Here is a 13,697-nt window from a genome sequence, read left to right as displayed (position 1 = left end):
GAGTTTAGAGAGCCAATTAGCAGTGCTGGTCTCCCTGGTGTTGGGTCCTCTACCAGCTTTGGGAGTGAGCACCTGCTCAAAGCATCGGCATGGCTCACGTCTTTGCCGGGGCGGTGGACCAGGGTGTAATTGTAAGCTGCCAGGAATAGTGCCCATCTTGTCAACCTCGGTGACATAGCAATGGTGTCTCCGCCAATAGTCCTAGCAGTGGGCGTTGATCAGTGATGAGTTTGAATTTTCTCCCGAATAAGTATTCGTGGAACTTTTTTACGCCGGTGACTGCAGCCAGGGCTTCCCTCTCCAGTTGACTGTAGTTCCGTTCGGCACTGGACAGGGTTTGGGAGAAATAGGTGACTGGCGCTTTGGAGCCATTGGGCAGTCTGTGGCTTAGGATGGCGCCCACTCCGAAGGGGGAGGCATCGCAAACCAGGACTAGGGGGATGGTGTGGTTTTATTGAATCAAGAGGTTATCCTTTGTCAGTAGTTTCCAAAGGGGGAGGCATCGCAAACCAGGACTAGGGGGATGGTGTGGTTTTATTGAATCAAGAGGTTATCCTTTGTCAGTAGTTTCCAAAGGAGGAGGCATCGCAAACCAGGACTAGGGGGATGGTGTGGTTTTATTGAATCAAGAGGTTATCCTTTGTCAGTAGTTTCTTGACTCCTGTGAACACTGAGCTTTCCTCTTTGCCCCAGACCCAGGGGGTTTTCTTCCCCAACAGCCTATGGAGTGGCTCTGCTATGATGCCCTTTTGTTTGAGGAAGATGGCATAAAAGTTCAGCAGTCCCAAGAATGCCTGTAGCTTGATTTTGTCCCATGGGATGGGAGCTACATGGATTTTGTTTACATTTGTTTACATTTATTGCCTTGATCTTAGACTCGGTGGGGTGGATGCATGCTTGGTCAATGCAGTAGCCCAAGAATTCGACGGACAGGACTCCAATCTGGCATTTCCCAAGTTTAAGTTGCAATCCTGTGTTCCTAAAGATGGTCAGGACTTTGCGCAACCTGGTATCTGTTTTCAGCAGATACCAGGACATCATTGAAGTAAGGCACCACCCCGGGGATCCCTTGTAGTAGCCTCTCCATTAGGTTTTGGAACAATCCAGGGGCGACGCTGACCCCGAATTGAAGTCAGGTGCACTTAAAGGCCCCCTGGTGTTTGACGATGCTTTGTGCTTCTGCAGTGGCATCATCCACAGGCAACTATTGGTATGCCTGTGTTAGATCCAGTTTTGCAAAAAATTTTCCGGATCCCAGGGAATGCAGCAGATGCTGCACAATCGGCACTGGATAGGCGCTCTTCTGTAGGGCCTTATTAAGGGTCGTTTTGTAGTCCTCACAGATGTGGATGGATCCATCAGATTTAATGGGGGTCACTATGGGAGTCTCCCATCTGGCGTGGTCAATGGGAACAGGGATCCCTTGCTGGACTACTTTGTCCAGCTCTTTATCTGCTTGAGTGCAAAGGGGACCCATCCGGCTTTAAGTCTTATGGGGGCGATCCCAGGGTCAAGGTTGAAAGTGATAGGGGTCCCCAAGTACTTGCCCAGGGTTCCAGTGAAGATGTCCTGGAATTTGCACAGAAGGTCGTCCTTCATACTTCCACGGCCAGTGCGAATCTCCCTGACTCCGTAGAGACCCATCCCCAGGGCTCGGATCCAGTCCGAGCCCAGGAGGCTCCGGAGGTCTCTGCGGATGATGGTGACCGGTAGCTTCTTTTGGTAGGGTCCATACATGACGCTGACGGTGGCGATGCCTTCCACAGGGACCCTGTTTCCCTGGAAAACATGTACTCAGAGTCATTGGGGCTCCAGCTGATTTTTTCTGATGTGCGGGAGTGACTCTTGGACTGTGTTCCAGGAGAGGATCGTGATGGATGATCCAGTGTCGATCTCCATCTTGATCTGTTGTCCATCGATGCCGACCATCATGAACGTTTTGTCTTCGGGGCTTGTGTTTGCCTGGCCGATCCTGACTTGGTTTGAATTCACGCGCCTGCGCAAAGATGGCTGCTGGCTGGTTGGCTTCCATTCCGCGGGGTCTCTCTGGCAGGAAGGTTGAATCGCCCTGCATATGTGGGCCAAGTGACCATTCTTCTCACACCGGCGGCATGTGGCTTCGCGGAAACGGCAGTTTTTCCGATGATAGTCACCCCCACAACTGGGACATTCTTTTCCACTGTCACGGCTGGACTAATCTGTTCAGAAAACCGCCTCTTCTCCGATCTCCTTGTCCCCATCCTCATTTCTGGTGATCACTTGGTGGATTGGTGTTGCGATGGCTGGGGTGTTGTTCGCCCCTGGAAGCTGCATAGTTTCGGCGGCCTTGCTGGACAGTTCGTGTCCCTTGGCTTCGTCGATCGCTGCTTGCCATGTCAAGTTGCTCTTGGAGTCAGGTATCTTGTACTCCACATATAAATTGTTCGAATAGGGTGTCGTCTAAATGGTCCTGGTACTCGCAATGGGTTGCCGCTTTCCACAGAGCAGCAATGTAAGCACAAATGGGTTCTCGCTCACACTGCAGCCGCTGATGGAGCTCGAAACACTGGGCGAATTTGGATGGGGTTGGCGTGTAGTGAGCCTTGAGTGTCTCCTTCAGGACGTGCCATGGCACACTCTGCACTGGGTTGGATCAGAGAGCGATTCGGCCACGTCGAAAATGGCAGGTCCACAGTGGTGGAGAAAAACGGCTCTTTTCTGATTGTCCGGCAACCCATGGAAGTCGTTTGCTTCGAGGAAACAATCGAATCTTGCCATGAACATTCCCCATTTCTCGGTAGTTAGGTCGAAAGGCGTTAGGGAGTTGGCGGGGTTGGTCATTCTGTCAGTCCGTGCAGTCGCCAGTCTCTCATCGTCGGTTCATTTAGCTTGCTCGTGCCGGCCTCAATCCCATCCTCGTTGCCAATGTTGAATCGGGCAATTGAGGAGGCTCGAGACCAAGCTAGTGACAACAGCTCTTTTATTTAGTGTGGGACTTCAGCAAGGGGCACCGACAGAAGATGCCCCTTTTATACACACCTGGCTGAGGTACCAGCCAATGAGATTTGAATGTTTTCCCGCCATAATTCCCACCAATAGAATTGTACACAATAGGTTGTCCAATCTCTTCTTTAAAATCTCCATATTGGAGCATTCACAACTTCTGCAGGTGAGTTGTTCCACTTATTGATTGTTCTAACTGTCAGGAAATTTCTCCTTAGTTCTAAGTTGCTTCTCTCCTTGATTAGTTTCCACCCATTGCTTCTTGTCCTGCCTTCAGGTGCTTTGGAGAATAGCTTGACTCCCTCTTCCTTATAGCAGCCCCTTAGATTTTGGAACACTGCTATCATGTCACCCAGGTCATTCTTTTCATGAAATTAGACATACCCAATTCCAGCAATCGTTCTTCATATATTTTAGTCTTCAGCCCCCTAAAGCAATAGCAATAGCACTTAGACTTATATACCGCTTCACAGTGCTGAATACCATCTCTGGGTAAACTTTAACTCCTAGAGATCCCCAGCCAGCACGCTTTATATTGTGTGGATTCCCAAAATTCTCCAGCCAGCTTGATGTATAAATAAATCTTTGCACAACACTAGTATTATCTCCTTCCTCCCAAAGCTATGTACAACTTTGAGTTTAGGTCTTACTCTCAACACTATGAATTTCTGATGGTCACTTGCTGTCAGAACAAGGTGGGGCCTTCTTTGCAGTAGCCTCTGGCATTTTCTTTTTATAGGCAATTACAAACTGCTTCAGGATTTCAGCATCGGGAAGTAGTGCAATTATATTTGTAGTCCAAAGATTGTAAAACAGCCTGAAAAGCCATTCGGAGGTAACCAGTCAAGATTCTACCCAGAATAGCAGGCTCCTTTTTCAGTTGGAAAGATAGATATTTAAACAAGAAAATCCACATATTAAAAAGCTGAATATAGTGGAGTTAAGTGCCCTTTTTAATCCAATTTGTTGCTGCTCTCTATACTAATCAATTCAGAATTTTCTAAGAAGCTTCCAAACAGAACAGCTGGTCTCCATATTTCATTCTATTCCAGGGTTTCTCAACCGAACAACTGTCAGATAGGTGAACCTCAACTTCTACCATGCCACAGCCAGCATGGTCAGTACAGGTCAAACCCCTGAGAATTCTGGGATTCAAAGTCCATCCCTTTGGAAGTTGCCACATTTCTGATAGACAGTGTTTAGATATAGTTTACATCCTTGTTTGAAAGGTTGTATCATGTTGGATCAGGATACTGCTCCATAAATCTAAACCAGGACATAGAACAGGGTGATGATTTCAAAACCATATATAAGAACACATTTATCCCATCTGCTAAGAGTTTCAGACTGTTCTGTCAGACCTCTTGGAAATGTCTAGTACGGCACTGATAAAGCAATATAATCTGTTTAATTTATTCAGGTATCTAATTTATTAAATGAGTACCCTTAGGCATAGAATCCAGCTGAGTCACTTTGGACCAGTTCTCTCTTTCAATTTTAGGAGGAAGGCAATAGGAAACAAGAAAACTGCATTTGCCAGAAGTCAGGATTAACTTGAAGGCATCAGATTATCTATCTATCTATCTATCTATCTATCTATCTATCTATCTATCTATCTATCTATCTATCTATCTATCTATCTATCTATCTATCCATCTATCTATCTATCTATCTATCTATCTATCTATCTATCTATCTATCTATCTATCTATCTATCTATCCATCCATCCAACATCTATCTACCTACCTACCTATCCACCCACCTATCATCTATCATCCATCCATCCATCCATCCTTCTATCCATCTACTCACCTACCTATCATCTATCTATCCATCCAGATCTATCTATCTATCTATCTATCTATCTATCTATCTATCTATCTATCTATCTATCTATCTATCTACCCATCTACCATCCATCCAGCATCATCTACCTATCTACCTACCTATCCATCTATCTACCCATCTACCATCATCCATCCATCCATCCATCCATCTACCCATCTACCCACCTACCTATCACCTATCATATATCTATCATCCAGTATCTATCTATCTATCTATCTATCTATCTATCTATCTATCTATCTATCTATCCATTCATCCATCCATCCATCCAGCATCTATCTATCTATCTATCTATCTATCTATCTATCTATCTATCTATCTATCTATCTATCTATCTATCTATCTAATCTGTCCATCCATCCATCTATCCATCTACCCATCTACCTATCATCTATCCATCAGCATGTATCTATTATCTATCAATTCATTCATCTATCTATCTATCTATCTATCTATCTATCTATCTATCCTATCTCTCCCTCCCTCCCTCCCTCCCTCCCTCTCTCCCCCTCTATCATTATCATCAACAACAACAACAACTGAGGGGAGATCAATATTTTCATTGGGTCACCATAAGCCCAATAAGTTTTGAAAGGTTGTAAAAAAAAACCTTCTTGAAAAGGAGGGATATCGATACTAATGTATAAGTAGCATCCAAGTATACATTTAGACATGCAGTCATACAAGCAATCTTCAACTTGCAACTATTCATTCAGAGACTATCCAAAATTACAATGGCACCAAAGAAGTGACTTATGGCTGTCGCAGCATCCTTACAGTCATGTGATCAAAATGCAGGTGGTTGACATTTATTGGTGGGGTATCCTGGGGTCAGGTAGTTGCTATTATGTGACCCAGCTGGCTTCCACCAAGCAAAATCAACAGGAAACCAGATTCACCTAATGACCACATGATTCACTTAACAGCTATAGTGATTGTTTAAAAGCCATGGTAAAAAAATATATATAAAATCAGACATGACTCACTTAACAACCATTACTTGCTTAGTCATGGAAATTTTGGTCACAATTATGGTCGTAAGCCAAGGAGTACCAGTATATACATACACCAGCCTTTCACTACCCAAAACATTGATTCCAAACTTGAACAACCGAACAACCACCTGGACAGATGTAACTTATTTACATCTCCTCCTCAATACTCAATTTTCCTTCTGATTTTCATTTGTTTCCATCAGGGAGGTGGAGAATTGAATTAAAACCTAAATGAAGACAACCAACCAAGAGAGGTGGATGGGAGGAAAATGAGGTACGCCTAAAGATGAAACCCAAACTTGGGAACTGCAAAGGGAGTGATTAGAGCAGCAGGAGGAAGAGACACTGTTGTAATCAGCAGAAGAGGCCCGTCTAGTAAATAACAGAGATGAGAGATGTTCTTTACAAGCCTTTTCAACTGTCTCTTTGCACATGTGTGCAACACACACACACACACACACACACACACAGGTCTCTTCCATGCTAAGCTGAGTTATGCCCTGAAAATCAATAGAATAATAGTTACATTCCACTCATCTTCAAGCTGCCAAGCTGAGAAACACTGGCTTCCAGTGGGCTTTATGTGGACTTCAACTCCCAGAGTTCCCCAGCCAGCATTCTGGGAGTTGACGTCCACACCTTGCTGGCTAGAGAATTCTGGGCCTTGAAGTCCACCTATCTTCAAGTTGCCAAGAATGAAGCTGTGCAAAGGTCCATCTAGTCACGGCTTCCAGGAGATCAAACAAGAGGGATATCTATGATGCTCTTAATACCTGTTGTGTCTTGCCCGCCCTCAGAGCAGCCGGGGCCTTCTTACCTGCTCCCCAACACTGAGGAATGTATGCCTTCCGGCCCAAGTCCTGGCTCCATGCCCCCACAAACTGCAGAAGAAGGAGCATCTCCCTGCCCCAGCCCTGACTCCATGCCCAGGCAAACGGAGCAGCTAGACCCCTCCCCCTCATCCACAGCAGGTGAGCCTGAGGAGGGTTTACTCCCAAGAACAGCTGATTGGAGTGACCCTCGCATCAGAAGATTGGAGAGGCGGAGGCAACAGAGGGAAGGGAGGGGCAGGCCTTAATGAGTGCTGAGTCATGGAGCCACACCCCATGGCCTATATAAAGGAGCTACTTTCTGGCAGTCTCTGAGTCAGGCAAAAGTCAAACTTATCTTGCTGAAGTCACTTACTGGTCTCCTGCCTGCTCTGAGGACTTTGCTAGGACTTTGGGCAGAGCTGCAGAGGCAAGCCTGATTCGGATTTCCCGGACCCAGCCGTCAGCGGAGGAGTGGGACACGACAATACCTCTGTGTTCTCTGACATTTCTCTTAGTGCCAATCAGTTTCCTGACTCACCTAATTTTTAAAAAACATGTCTTAAAGTAAAATAGGGAAAGGTTTTTTATTATTATTATTTTTATTTCTTTTCATCACAACAGTATACACAAACATTGTCATAAATAAAACAACATATCTTGAAGAAAAAAATATATATATAAGTAAAAAAAATATGCATCAACTATATTAATTTGATATAATGAAAGGAACAATAAGACAGAAGACAATAAGACTATTGTGCTCTTATGCTTGCTGCAAAGCAAAGTCTAAAGTAGGAGTCTCCAACCTTGGCAACTTTAAGACTTGCGGACTTCAACTCCCATAATTCCTCAGGAGACCCCTGGTCTAAACCAAGGGTGTCAAACTCAAGGCTTGTTGGCTGGATCCGGCCATGGGATGCATAGATCTGGCCTTCACCTTAGATACAGTGAAGAACTGAATCATGGTGCCTCTGCCAGCAAAATTGGTCTCGGGGGGGAGGGGCATGTATGGCCCTTCCGACCTCCATTTTCGGTCATGACGGCCTCCTGCAACCCTCTGCCAGTAAAACCGGAGTGTGCCCCCCCTCCCCGAGCTCCATTTTCGCTGGCAGAGGGCTGCAGGAGACCCTCATGACACAAGTGATGTTGAGTTGGCCATGCCCACCCTGGCCACAACCCCCCCTCAGCCCCCCAAGGGCAAACACAATCCTGATGTTGCCCTCATTGAAATAGAGTTTGACACCCCTGGCCTAGACTCTAGGATCATCTTTATTTGTGCCTCTCCATTTGAGTTCCAGAGAGGGGCACCTGCAGGGAGAGGGGTTAAAAAAAATCAAGATGGCAACAGCAACTATGCAATAAAAACCCCTACTCTCTTTTAAGGTAATGTTGATCGAAAAGGGGCATGGTTTCAATGCCTTGTTGGATACCAGCGTGATAATAATGATGTAAATATGCTACAAGAGAAGGTGGGGTGGGGGAAGTTATATATCTTGAGAAGCAGAATAAGAACTGGTTAGATTTATAGAAAATGGTTACAGATATAGAAAATATTGCAGGAGAAAAAAAACAAACCACAATGAAGTTTGGCAAAAAGTCAATCCTTGCCGTAGAGAGATAATTCACTTTTCATAATTTTCACTAAATTTTGTTAAGTCTTTTTTGTCTGGTGTCGGTGTGCTGTTCTCAAAAGAGAGGGTGTGAGGCAAATTGCAATTTTAATAATGTGAGCAAAGCTAAACATGCATCACAGTCCTGAACACACGCTTCCTTTGTGAAATGGAAGAAAGGAAGAATCAGATAATAAATGAAAAAGGAGTAACTGAAGTAGGTAAACCCTTTATTTTATTTCTGGATTCCTGCCAATCTGTGTCACCGTTTGTCACCTTAAACGAGAGCTTCAAATATTAATTATAAAACTCTTCTATTTCTGTTGCTGCTAACGAAAAGAACAATGGCTCAAGGTTATTGACACATAAGCCCGATTTTTCACATTTCGGTTATATGTTTTCAACAAATTACGGAACTAATCTGACAATTTCTTTTAGCTGCTAAAATCCCGATGGGATCTGACAGGTTAGTTTGGTGGAAGCCATACTGATTGTAGCAACAGCAACAGCACTTAAGAATTAAATAGTGGTACCATGGTATTCAACTGCCTTGAAACGTATCAAACTTGGGACTCAAGGCATTTTGATGAGAAATTTTGCCCCGGTACTACTTGTTTGCTTGTTACTCAACACACAAGCTAGAACCAGTGGTGGGATTCAGCAAGTTCGCACCACTTTGGGAGAACCGGTTGTTAACTTTCTGAGCAGTTTGGCAAACTGGTTGTTGGAAGAAATCATTAGGGCAGAGAATCAGTTGTTAAATTACTTGAATCACACCCCTGGCTAGAACTTGTCATTATTCGTTGCCTTGAAACTCACTACCCTTTCCTGCCAAAACAAAGGTTGATGTGTTAGTCAAGTGGAAGTCTTGATCTCTGCACATCCTCTTATCTTATCTTCTGTGGTCATTTTGTGTGTTTGTTTTTGAGCTCCCGCCCCCATCAATACAGGCAAAGTGAAGTGTTTATTTTATTTAATCTCAGTGTTTATTATTATTTTTAGGTTTATTTCTCACCTAGACAATCCTATCTTTTTAAATATTTATTTTATTTATTTTTTTATTTTATTTATTTTGTCACAACATCATACAAAAAGATTATATAGTATATAAACATATATATGAGTAAATATTAGGAGGTATAAGCATATATATATAGGAAGAAGAAAAGAAAAACAATAGGACAGGAACGGTAGGCACGTTTGTGCGCTTATGCACGCCCCTTATGGTCCTCTTAGGAATGGGGTGAGGTCAATAGTAGAAAGTTTTTGGTTAAAGCTTTTAGGATTATGGGAAGAGACCACAGAGTCAGGTAAAGTATTCCAAGCACTGATGATTCTGTTACAGAAGTCATATTTTCTGCAATCTAGATTAAAGCGGTTAACATTAAGTTTAAATCTATTGGTTGCTCTAGTATTATTGCAATTAAAGCTGAAGTAGTCTTTAACAGGAAGGACATTACAATAGATGATTCTATGAGTTAAACTTAGGTCTTGTCGAAGGCGACGGAGTTCCAAGTTTTCTAAGCCTAGGATTTCAAGTCTGGTGGCATAAGGTATTTTGTTGTTTTCAGAGGAATGGAGAACTCTTCTTGTAAAATATTTCTGGACACGTTCAATTGTACTGATGTCAGAGATGTGGTGAGGGTTCCAAACAGGCGAGCTGTATTCTAGAATTGATCTAGCAAATGTTTTATATGCTCTGGTTAGTAGTGTAGTGTTTTTAGAAAAGAAGCTACGCAAAATTAGTTTTACAACTCTTAGAGCCTTTTTTGCTATGTAGTTACAGTGGGCTTTGGCACTTAGATCATTTGACATGAAAACTCCAAGGTCTTTAACGGGATGGGGGTCATCTGTAAGGTAATGTCCATCAAGTAATGTCCATCAAGTATCAAATGTATCAAATATTGCCTTAAAACTGTGCATTGTCTTTGATTTACATTATTCTTTATGGGAAAAAATTCATTCGGTATTCATTGCGCCTCCCGGAACCAATTAACGAATACCGAGGTTCCACTGTTTACTGCTTCCTAGTGCAATACAAGTTGCATCCCTTTCTATACAGTACATGTTGTGATGTTAAATATATCTGAAAGGGGTGGAGCTTGAGGTGAGATGATGCAATGCTGTTGTTATCATTTTGACAAGAGGAGGAGGAGCCTCTGAACTCTCAGGCGACACCATACACCTCCGATTTATCCCTACAAGTAGTTCTCGACTTATGGCTGTAATGGAACCTGCCAATTACGGTCATAAGTTGAGACAGTCATAAAATGTATCATCATGCAACCGATCTGATTTTATAATATTTTCCATGGCAGTTAAGTAAACACAGTGGTCAATAAGGGAATAACGCAGTCATTAAGCAAATGCCACTGTCGTTAAACAAACACATTCTTTGCTACGGGGCATTTTTTTCTAAAACTGGAAATCAGTACTAGTTTTTGCCAAAAATGTAGATCACAGTCACATGACCACAGGATGCTGCAAATGGCTCTAAATGCAGAGTGGTTGCCAAGCACCCCAAAATGCGGTCACGTGACCAAAGATGAGGGTCAACCATTGGAACTTTAGAACTTGGTTGTAAGTATATTTTGTAGGTATCTGTTGTACCTTTGAAAGTCTTGTTAAGTGACTATTTGTAAGTCAAGGACTACCTGTATTATATTCAAGAGAGATGCAGTTATTTAAGCACTTCAAATGCCAGAGAAATATGTAAACAAACCGAAACCTTCAATTTCCTCATTCCTCAGCACTTTATAAAACATGTTATTTCAATTATGGGAGAAACATTAAAGAAGAGACAGAGAATTGAAATAATTCTCTCTCTTCTTTAATGTTTCCCTCATGTTTAGATGAAAAAAAATAATAATGGATGTACTTCAGTAATAAATCTTCCGGATTGGAACTTATGTATTCTCCTTTATCAGTATTTAGGTGTGAGTTTTTGCTCCTGACAGTTCACGGATGCTTAAGAACCTGTTGTCACTACTGAAGTGCTTTGGAGAAAATGAAAGTGGGTTTCCTCATGTCATTTGGAGTGGTCTTAAAAAAGGGATTTCCTGCTACAGAATTTGGATTCTTTAGCCAGGTATAAATGGAGTATAGAAAGTCAAGTGCACCAATTAGACCAGGCAAAGAAATCAACAACCCACTACAATTTATCTGCTGTTTCAACTCAAGCAGTCTCTGGCCAGCGCACAGATATTAAAGTTAAAACAATTGCAAATAATAACAGTAATAATGAGATAATAACAAGACCTGGCAACTGCTAACAGCTAGAAAGTTGAAGACAGATAGAGAGGCAGATTCTGGCTGTACAATATCGAGTCTGAAGAACAAATGCATACAAAGTCAGAATTGAGAAGACAGCAACAGATAGATCATTTGGTTAGCTGCTGCAAGAGCATCGCATAGACTGACCACATACAACGGAATGACAGAATAGCAACAATGGTGCATTAGAAGATCTAAAAGAATACTCAAGCAAGAACCACAAAACAACAACAACAAAATAGAAAATGAAGAAGCTAAAGTGCTCCAGGACTTTAGAATCCAAACAGACAAGCATTTGCCACAGAACACCCCACACTTAACAACTGTCAATAAGAGAGAAAAAAAGTATGGATAATGGATATTGTAGTACCTGTAGAATTAAAGAGAGAGAGTGGGGAGTGGGAAATCACAAAAGATCTGTAAATAGAATGATTGTGGCCAAAGAAAGCAACAATAATTTTAATAGTGATCGGAGGTTCGGGGACAATCCTAAAACATCTGGAGTACAACTTGAACACCATCGGCATTGACAAACTCATCCTCCGTCAATTGCAAAAGGCAGCTTTACTGGGAGCTAGCTACATCCTGCAATGAGACCTTTAATGTTATTAAACAAGTCCCTGGGAAAGGCTTTGAAGGGGGATAAAAATATCAAATCCAGTTGTACGACCAACCATAAAAATACTGTACATAAAAAAATCCCAGATCAATTTTAGCACTACTAGTGTATTTCTATCTCTGGGCACTATCCAAAATTGTCCAGGATTTTCTGGATTTCTGGAAAGCCTACGGAAAGTAAAGTATGTTGTTATCCTTAATGGAATGAAGATCCAGAACTTCCAAATCCTGATCCTATCCAAAGCAGAATGAGACAACTTCCTGCAGCCAACTCGCTATGGCCAATTCACTGTGGGACAACTTGCTGAGGGGCAATTCAAAGATTCTATTTAATTATTTCAAATCATTTAAAAATTATTTTAATTTTTGTCATTCACATTCCATTTTCTCACCCCTTTGGTATTCTTTTTTTAATGATTCTGTTCCATCATTTCTTGATATTAATGTAACTCTTGTCCCACAGCGAGTTGGCCTGTGGCGAGATGCAGAGGTGGGTTTCAGCAGGTTCTGACCAGTTCTGGAGAAGCGGCAGCCGAAATTTTGAGTAGTTCGGAGAACCAGTAGTAAAAATTCTGACTGGCCCCGCCCCATCTATTCTCTGCCTCCCGAGTCCCAGCTGATTGGGAGGAAATGGGGATTTTGCAGTATCCACTTCTCCTGGAGTGAGGTGGGAATGGAGATTTTACAGTATCCTTTCCCTGCCACACCCACCAAGCAACACCCACAGAACCGGTAGTAAAAAAAAATTGAAATGCACCACTGGTGAGATGGCTACAATGAGTTGTCCTAGATCTTATCCAAACAGACTCTTTCTCCAAATTTCAAATGAGCAGCCCAGTCCCAGTTAAAATAGGGTTGGTGAGGTAGAAAATAGAGAAAAAATTCACAAAAGGTATACAGGTAATCCTCAACTTAGAACAGTTCATTTAGTGACCATTCAAAGATACAACAGCAATGACAAAATTGAGTTATGACCATTTTTCATACTTACGACCGTTGCAGCATCCCCATGGTCATGTGATCAAAATTAAGAATGCTTGACTCATATTTATGACGGCTGTAGTATCCCAGGGTCATGTGGTCCCCTTTTGTGACCTTTTGACAAGCAAAGTCAATAGGGAATTCAGATTCACTTAATAACCGTGCTACTAACTTATCTGCAGTTATTCACTTAAGAAAGGTAAAATTTCTATCACCCCCAACAGAAAACCATGAGAAAAGCCATCCTTCTCTATAATTCTCTATAACTGTCTGGTTTGGTTCTGCAACCCAACAAGAAAAACACAGACTTCAGAGGATAATTAGAACTGCAGAAAAAAATAATTGCTACCAACCTGCCTTCCGTTGTGGATCTGTATACTGCACAAATCAAGAAGAGGGCTGTGAAAATATTTATAGATCCCTCACATCCTGGACATAAACTGTTTCAACTCCTACCCTCAAAACGACGCTATAGAGCACTGCAACCCAAAACAACTAGACACAAGAACAGTTTTTTCCCGAAGGCCATCACTCTGCTAAACAAATAATTCCCTCAACACTGTCAAACTATTTACTG

This window comes from Ahaetulla prasina, chromosome 4 (assembly GCF_028640845.1).
Source record: "Ahaetulla prasina isolate Xishuangbanna chromosome 4, ASM2864084v1, whole genome shotgun sequence".
NCBI lineage: Eukaryota > Metazoa > Chordata > Lepidosauria > Squamata > Colubridae > Ahaetulla > Ahaetulla prasina.
The sequence above is the reverse complement of the archived record's forward strand: the minus strand, read 5'-3'. Positions refer to the sequence as shown.